The sequence below is a fragment of the Bombina bombina genome, chromosome 3, assembly GCF_027579735.1.
Source record: "Bombina bombina isolate aBomBom1 chromosome 3, aBomBom1.pri, whole genome shotgun sequence".
NCBI classification, from domain to species: domain Eukaryota; kingdom Metazoa; phylum Chordata; class Amphibia; order Anura; family Bombinatoridae; genus Bombina; species Bombina bombina.
In genome coordinates, this window is record NC_069501.1 from 104372096 (window position 1) to 104381807 (window position 9712).

The window sequence follows — 9712 nt, forward strand, 5'->3', positions numbered from 1 at the left end:
AGACTGCACCATTAATGCCCTGTCTGACACACTCAAATCTAGAGCTCACAAACAGAGGCAGCCTACAACACGAGGCACATTTACTCTGCAGGTGTTTCATAGTACTCACTACACATGAGTGGCAGTTGATTAGTAGCCACAATATACATACATGCCCTTTTATTACAACTATGCACAAAGGTACTGTGACCATGATGTTTGCAAAACCACCTTAGAGTGTAAAGAATATGCATGTGATAGTGGCTTGAAAGAAATCACAGCGATGGATCACCTTTAAGATGAAAGTGTATTGTTTGGTTTCTGGGGACAGTATCTTGTTAGAAGCTTCTGCAGGAGATTTTTATACCGTGACATGACAGTTTCTGGTGACATTTAAAGCTACAATGTATATGTAGGGATTCGTCTGTATGCCAGCATCACCAAGACTTTTTGGCTACCTGCTGCTGTTTTTGGTAGTGAAAGCTTTACTGTCTACTTCATTTATATCCTCTGTATACACTCTCAACCTTTTGCAGTTGTTGAAAAGCCTACAATATGTCTCCTAAAAAGCAGCCAAAGTTGGTTAAACAAATTATGAATTCTCAGCATCATACTCCTTCCGTTTGTAATTATTTTAAAACTCTGGAATCTGCCTCTGTCCTTATGCTATCTCCGCTACAAAGATCAATTTCTCCTGCCTTAGATTATGAGTCTGATATGAGACAAATTCCTAAATCTGTAGTTAAATTTCTGCCCATTAAACAGGACTTTTCAAATCTCATAAAATTAGGTACTCAGCTGTATAAAGGAGCAAAGGAGTTGTGCTAAGAAGTGATATAGGAAACTGGGCATTGGAAGGTGGTGCAGAGTCACAAGATGTGGCTATCTCCAAACTTCAAGATGATTTAAAGACACATAATGATCTCCTTGAGCAACGGCAAGACAAGATTAAAGATCTTGAAAACTGCAGTTGGAGACAACATTCAAGTGCATGCCATGGTCAGTACCTACAGGATATATTTCTTTCATACATTGCACCACTTGGTATGGCAGGTAGTGAATGAAAACATAATTTATGCTCACCTGATAAATTAGTTTATTTTATGGTGGTGAGAAACCACAATCCATTGCTCCTGGGAATTACTCTTCTCTACCACTAGAAGGAGGCAAAGATTTCCAAACCCCAAGAGCCCTATAAAACCCCTCGCACATACCTCAGTCTTTACTTTGCCTCCGCTGGAGGTGGTTGAAGAATGAAGATTTGCATTTGATTCTTCAGAGAGGGGTTTTCAGTGTTAATTGTTTTCCCCTCAGAGTACAGTGCTTCTCAGAGGGATGTATATGGGGTATGGTTTGTGATTCTTTTTTCACCATATGAATGCAGACTGCCTCATCGTTACAGACAGTGACACGGTCTGTGTCACTGTCTGTAATGATCTTGAGTGCCTGTGGGAGGTGCGGGAAGGAGGCGGGTAGGTGGCACAGCGAAAGTGGGAGTGGCCATACACTACAGAAATGTTTTTGAAGGGAGTGGGAGGGAAGGGATGCTACGCTACAAAAAAAATGGGGGACCAGGGAAGGGGGGGCCTACAGTAGCGATTGTGGGGAGGAGGGGGGACCGTTACACTACAGAAAATAATAATAAATATAAATAAAAACTATAAACTAGGTACTGGTAGACACAATTGGGGGAGGGTTACAGAGCTGTTTGGGAAGGATTAGAGAGGTGGGAGGGTAAGGGGGGATCCTACACTGCAGAAAATAAATAAATAAAATTAAGTTTTTCTCTGAAATTTCCGGTAACAAAAGGTTTAAAGGGATATGAAACCCAAAACATTTCTTTCATGATTCAGATACAGCATGCAATTGGAAACAACTTTCCAATTTACTTATATTATCAATTTTGCTTCATTATCTTTGTATCCTTTTTAGAAGGAGCAGCAATGCATTACCCGGAGCTAGCTAAACCCATGGGTAAGCCAATGACAAGAGGCATATATGTGCAGCCACCAATCAGTAGCTAGCTCCCAGCTCCTGAGCCTACCTAGGTATTCTTTTCATCAAAGGATAACAAGAGAATCTGAATCATGAAGGTAACATTTTGGGTTTCATGTCACTTTAAATTGTAGCTGGCCAGCCTCGGCTGAAATCTGATGTCTGGGTAAGCCAATCCAGCCATGTCCACATATTGAAATGGTTATAGTTTATTTTATCATTTGAAGCTGTAAAAGAAAAAAAATGCATTCTACTCCAATGATTGTGCTCATATGAACAACAACACATGACATATTACACTGTGTCATGATTTATTTAACAAAAATAAAGCCAACATAGAGATGCCATGTGTGAAAAACAAAATCTACCTTATGATTCAATAGCTTGTAGAACCACCTTTAGCTCTCTTAAGGTCCTCCCACAGCATTTCAATCGGGTTGAGGTCTGGACTTTGACTGGGCCATTACAACACCTTGATTCTTTTCTTTTTCTGCCATTCTGTTGAAGATTTGCTGGTGTACTTGGGATCATTGTCCTGTTGCATGACCCAAGCTTTAGCTGTCGGATAGATGGAGTTCATGGTCGACTCAATGACTGCAAGGTGCCCAGGTCCTGTTGCTGCAAAACAACCCCGATTCATCACCCCTCCACCACAGTGCTTGACAGTTGGTATGAGGTGTTTGTGCTGATATGCTCTGTTTGGTTTTTCGACAAAGGTGGAGCTGTGCATTATGGCCAAACATCACCATTTTGGTCTCATCTGTCCAAAGGACATTGTTCCAGAAGTCTTGTGGTTTGTTCAGATGCAACTTTGCAAACCTAAGCCATGCTGCCATGTTTTTTTAGAGAGAAGAGGCTTGCTCTGTACAAACCATACTTGTTCAGTCTTTTTTTCTAATTGTACTGTCATGAACTTTAACATTTAACATGCTGAGGCCTATAGAGTCTGAGATGTAACTTGTTTTTTTTTGCAATGTCTCTGAGCATTGCACGGTCTTACCTTGGGGTGAATTTTCTGGGACATCCACTCCTGCGAAGATTGGCAACTGTCTTGAATGTTTTCCACTTGTGAATAATCTTTCTCACTGTAGAAGGATGGACTTTAAATTGTTTGGAAATGGCCTTATAACCCTTCTCAGATTGATGGACAGCAATAATTGCTTCTCTAAGATCATTGCTGATGTCCTTTCTCCTTGGCATTGTGTTAACACACAACTGAATGCTCCAGACCAGCAAACTGCTAAAACTCCGGCTTTTATAGAGGTGGTCACACTTGCTGATGATCAATTAATCAAGGGCATCAAAGAGGGGGTACTTTCTTTTTCACATGACTATATATAAATAAATCCAAAAAGATGCACACTATATATTTTAAAAGTCACAAATGCCAAGGCGCTTTATAGTAAGTCCAGATATCAAAAGCAGAGATAAGCACTCATTGGACTTTTTCGAAATAAAACTTAACATTTATTATTCACAAGTTTAAAACAAAGCATAATGTTTCAGAACCCCCGGGGATGTGTTTGCATTTGACAAAGGGACCTATGTGGTTCTGAAACGTTATGCTTTGTTTTTAACTTGTGAATAATAAATGTTTTATTTCAAAAAAGTCCAATAAGTGCTTATCTCTGCTTTTGAGATATATATATATATATATATTATATTAAAACTATATATATATATATATATATATATATATATATATATATATATATATATATATATTGCAAATTCATGTAGAATGGCACACACTATCAAAAAAACAGCACCCTGGTGCACTGCTAAATAGCATACAGCAACTCTTAATGTAAACTTGCAAAGCAGAGAAAACCGGCAATCGTCAAGGCACATTTTAAATCAAATGTAAATGTATTTAATATCAGGAAACAGATGCAGTTAAAAACTAAGACTTCATGATTTCAGCTAGTCAGGCATCTAACATGTTTCAGCTTAGTCAGCCTTGATCATAGACATAGTGAGTGGTAGGTGGCGAGCTTTAAAGGGACATTAAACCCACATTTTTTCTTTCATGATTCAGATAGAGAATACCATTTTAAACAACTTTCTAATTTACTTTTCTTATATAATTTGCTTTATTCTCTTGATATTCTTTCCTGGAAAGCATATCTAGATAGGCGCAGTAGCTTCTGATTGATGGCTGCACATAGATGCCTCATATGATTGGCTCACCAATGTGCATTGCTATTTCTTTAACAAAGGATATCTAAAGATTGCACCACGTTAGATAATATAAGTAAATTGGAATGTTGTTTAAAATTGTATTCTCTATCTGAATCGTGAAATAATTTTTTTGGTTTTAATGGCCCTTTAAATACTGCCCACATCCTACCATTCAATCAGCATTAGCTGAGTATTTAAAGGTACAACAATTTCTTTTAACATGACACATCATATGGGACTATCTGAGAATACCAGATTAAGGGATATAAACCTACCTATACATACAGGGTGTTAAACAGACTTAGACGAATGAAATGATAATACAGTTACAGATGTGACATGTCATTGCTACATATTTGCACAATATTGGCATCAGACGATATACATAATAATATCCATTTTTCTAAGTCCTACTCAGCTCACTACCCTTACTTATACTGTACATTGTTCGAAATGTATTGCTCAATATACATTATTAATATATTTGGTTTTCAATGATCAAGGTAAAATAAAGACTACGAGTATGTATAACTAGCCACGTATGCCATGTTATGTTTATAAAAGCTTTATCTCTGCCAGAAGTTTATTATGTCCCCTTCGATGTTAAACCCTGCTGGTTTTCTGGCTTTTAAGTGGAAGATCCAGAATGCCTCTCTAAAAAGCAGACTGTTGGCCCTATCCCCACATCTCGGTTGTGCCTTCACGTGTTCAATGATCTGCCATCTAAAACTGGCAACAACTTATTTATGTTCAAAGATGCTGGCTAGATCAGAGCACTCAGTTGCCCTTTTAATATCATTCAGATGTTCCATGATTCTATTTCTTACCTCCCTTGTTGAGCAACCTACATACTGTTTGTTGCATAGGGTGCATTCGACCAGATAGACAGAGAATGTAGTCCTGCAGTTTGTACATTCCCTGAGGTCATATACCCTATGGGTGACTTTAGACTTGAAAGTATGGGTCTTAATTGTATATCTGCATGCAATGCATTTATTGTAATAAGTGGCCTTTGACACTGAGCCAACTGTTGTCTCTTTTTGTGTTATTTTGTAGCATACTTGGGGATAAAACATTGCCTAAAGTGCAGCCACTTATAGCAACAAAATTACAGCTACAAGAAACGTAGTCCTTAAGGCTGTCTTCTGCTGTTAAAGTAGGCAAATGTTTAGCCAAAATTTTGCACACTCTAAATTGTGGGCTATAAGTTGTCACTAGAAATTGTTTGGACTCATCAAATCTACTAGATTTATATGCAGGCTGCTTGGTCTGTAACAACTCAGATCTGTCCATCCTAACAACTTCAGAAAAGGCTCTATCAACTGTCTTTCTTGAGTAACCTCTGTCCAGCAATTGCTGTTTTCAGACATTACTCTCCTTGTGAAAATCTAGATCACTTAAGCAATTACGTTTTGTGCGTATAAATTGCCCTTTGGCTATGCCAAAGCCAGTATGGCGAGGATGGTTACTACAAGCATGAAGGACTGCATTTGAACTTATTGGATTCTTATACAGATTATTACTGATCTTATGAGTCTGGACATCAGCAGTCAAGGTTGCATCCAGGTAAGGTATGCTTACACTTTGAAAGCTATACGTGAATTTTAAATGTACTCCATTTGTATTAATATATGGTACAAAATTCGTGGCCTCCTCTTCGGTGCCAGTCCAGACCAACAGGAGATCGTCAATGTATCTTTTATACGTTTTGATACATTGACGAAAAGGATTTGTATCTCCAAAGACGTGGGACCTCTGCCATGTAGTCAGTTCTATTTAATATTACTATGCTACCACCCTTATCCGATTCGTTGATAACAATATCCTCTTTTTTTCTTTAATGTATCTATAGCCTGTCTTTGGGCAAGGGTAAGATTAGGGTAGGTGCGTTTATGGCTGCGTGACAGAGTAATGAGATTTTCCTCAACTCTGTGATGAAAAGCTTCAATAAAGGGACCTCTATCCCTGGTATAGTAAAAAATGATCTGGGTTTGAACCCCCCTTGGGACATTTTTAAATCATAATCCTGTCAGTGATTCTCTTTGTAAATCCTGCAAAGTAAGACAGTCACATACTTCCCCAAAATCAACTTTGTCATACACCTTGGGTAGGTCAGGGTACAAACCATACTTGCTAAGTCTTTTTTTTCTAATTGTACTGTCATGAACTTTAACATGCTGAGGCCTGTAGAGTCTGAGATGTAACTTAGGTTTTTTTGCAATTTCTCTGAGCATTGCACGGTCTGACCTTGGGATGAATTTTCTGGGACATCCAGGGGGTTCTTTCTTTTTCACATGAATAAATATATAAATACTATATATATATATATATATATATATATATATATATATATATATATATATAAACTGTGTGTGTGTATATATATATATATATATATATATATATATACAGGTGGCCCTCGGTTTACAACGGTTCAATTTACACCGTTTCAGAATAACAACCTTTTTTTCTAGTCATGTGACTGCTATTGAAAAGTATTGAGAAGCAGTGCATTTATAAAAATAGCCAGTAGGTGGAGCTGTCCGCTTGTGTTGCAGCAAAGCCAAGCAAGCTGAAATTAATCAGTTTAACCAGACCTGAGCTATCAAGCAGATTTCAAAGGAACAAGATCTTCCTGTCTATAAATCAGTCCAGATTGGAATGCATAGAAAGAACTGTTTGCAGAAAAATGCAAGTGAAGTCTGTGTTGTGTGATTATTGTATTAGGTTTATAACGCTGTTTAGCAAATGTTTTTGTTAATTTAACTTAGTTTAATTATATATTCTGTGTTGTGTGATTATTTCTTCTGTTAAGTGTGATCAGTCCACGGGTCATCATTACTTCTGGGATATTACTCCTCCCCAACAGGAAGTGCAAGAGGATTCACCCAGCAGAGCTGCATATAGCTCCTCCCCTCTACGTCACTCCCAGTCATTCTCTTGCACCCAACGACTAGATAGGATGTGTGAGAGGACTATGGTGATTATACTTAGTTTTATATCTTCAATCAAAAGTTTGTTATTTTAAAATAGCACCGGAGTGTGTTATTATCTCTCTGGCAGAGTTTGAAGAAGAATCTACCAGAGTTTTTGTTATGATTTTAGCCGGAGTAGTTAAGATCATATTGCTGTTTCTCGGCCATCTGAGGAGAGGTAAACTTCAGATCAGGGGACAGCGGGCAGATGAATCTGCATAGAGGTATGTAGCAGTTTTTATTTTCTGACAATGGAATTGATGAGAAAATCCTGCCATACCGATATAATGTCATGTATGTATACTTTACACTTCAGTATTCTGGGGAATGGTACTTCACTAGAATTACACTGTAAGAAATACATAAAGCTGTTTAATAACTAGAGATTATGTTTAACGTTTTTGCTGGAATGTAAAATCGTTTTCATTTACTGAGGTACTGAGTGAATAAATGTTTGGGCACTAGAGGAGAGGTCAAAAAGCTTCCGCTACCTCTCTTTCTTTTTGGCTTCGTAGCATAATTCGTTTTGCTTATGAGACTGCTGGACAGCAGCCTCCTGAAAGAATTACAGCTCATTCTACTAGAGCTGTGGCTTCCACTTGGGCCTTCAAGAATGAGGCCTCTGTTGAACAGATTTGCAAGGCTGCAACTTGGTCTTCGCTTCATACTTTTTCCAAATTTTACAAATTTGACACTTTTGCTTCATCGGAGGCTATTTTTGGGAGAAAGGTTCTTCAGGCAGTGGTTCCTTCTGTATAAAGAGCCTGCCTATCCCTCCCGTCATCCGTGTACTTTTGCTTTGGTATTGGTATCCCAGAAGTAATGATGACCCGTGGACTGATCACACTTAACAGAAGAAAACATAATTTATGCTTACCTGATAAATTCCTTTCTTCTGTAGTGTGATCAGTCCACGGCCCGCCCTGTTTTTAAGGCAGGTAAATATTTTTTAATTTATACTCCAGTCACCACTTCACCCTTGGCTTTTCCTTTCTCGTTGGTCCTTGGTCGAATGACTGGGAGTGACGTAGAGGGGAGGAGCTATATGCAGCTCTGCTGGGTGAATCCTCTTGCACTTCCTGTTGGGGAGGAGTAATATCCCAGAAGTAATGATGACCCGTGGACTGATCACACTACAGAAGAAAGGAATTTATCAGGTAAGCATAAATTATGTTTTTATTAGGTTTATAATGCTGTTTAGCATTTAAAGTCTTCATTTCAAAGCTTTAAAAATAATGTATTAGGTGTTACTTATGACAATTTTGAGAGGGGCCTGGAACCTAACTCCCTCACTTCCCATTGACTTACTTTATAAACTGGGTTTCAATTTACAACGGTTTCGATTTACAACCATTCCTTCTGGAACCTAACCCCGGCGTAAACTAAGGGCTACCTGTATATATATCTATACGTTGATTGGAGTAGCCGTGTTAGATTTAGATATCAAAATAACTAGAGTATTGCATTGAGCAATGATACTTTTTTATTGGACTAACTATACATTTATAAGATGACAAGCTTTCGGGAGAATGTCTTCCTTTTTCAAGTCTGAAGCAATACTGACCAACTTGATGGAATTTACAGATTATATCTTAAAACACAGGCTAAAAAGTGTTACAGAGGTGTGAATGCAGGGGGTGGAGGGGGTGTCGTAAAAATCATGATGGGGGTTTAGGAGACAGGCAGACAGTGTCAGTAAAAGATTACAGGCAGGGGGAAAAATATGGTAATACACACAGCATATACTATATATAAAGTTATATATCAACATAGAATCCATATGAAAAAAAATGGGAAATTAGGTATACAGGGGAATATAAAATAGTCAAAAAAAGGAGAGAAAGAAAAAAAAGGGGAATAATAATAATGACAAAAGTGTAGACATAGTTTAGACTCTGGTTTCTTAACCCATTATCAAACTTTTTTGTAATGTACAGGCAGTCCCCGGGTTACGTACAAGATAGGGACTTTAGGTTTGTTCTTAAGTTGAATTTGTATGCAAGTTGGAACAGGCACTTTTTTTAGGTGAAACTCTAGCCAAACATTTTGTTTTTGTTTTGGATAGCATAGGATAAAGTTTGTTTTGCTATCTGTGCCCCTGTTCAGAAAATTTCACATCACTTTCTGTCCTTGTGACAATTGGATTTTCAGTATTTTTGATTATCCTGGAAAGAAGGATTGTCGATAAAGCTCTATTTTCTCTGTATGTAAGTACGAGTTGTACTTAAGTCGGATGTCTGTAACCCGAGGACTGCCTGTACTTTCATATACTGTAGTCAATTACTTTGTATATTCCACACTCTCTATGCATAGGTACGCAGGTAACACACTTTTGTCATCATTATTATTCCCCTTTTTTTCTTTTCCCCTGTATACCTAATTTCCCATCTTTATTCATATGGATTCTATGTTGATATATAACTTTATGTCAGTATATGCTGTGTGTATTACCATATTTTTTCCCTCTTGTTATTTTGAGATATATATATATATATATATATATATATATATATATATATATATATATATATACTTGTCCCAGGACATACTTGAAAACAAGAGAAATCTCAATGTATTCTTCC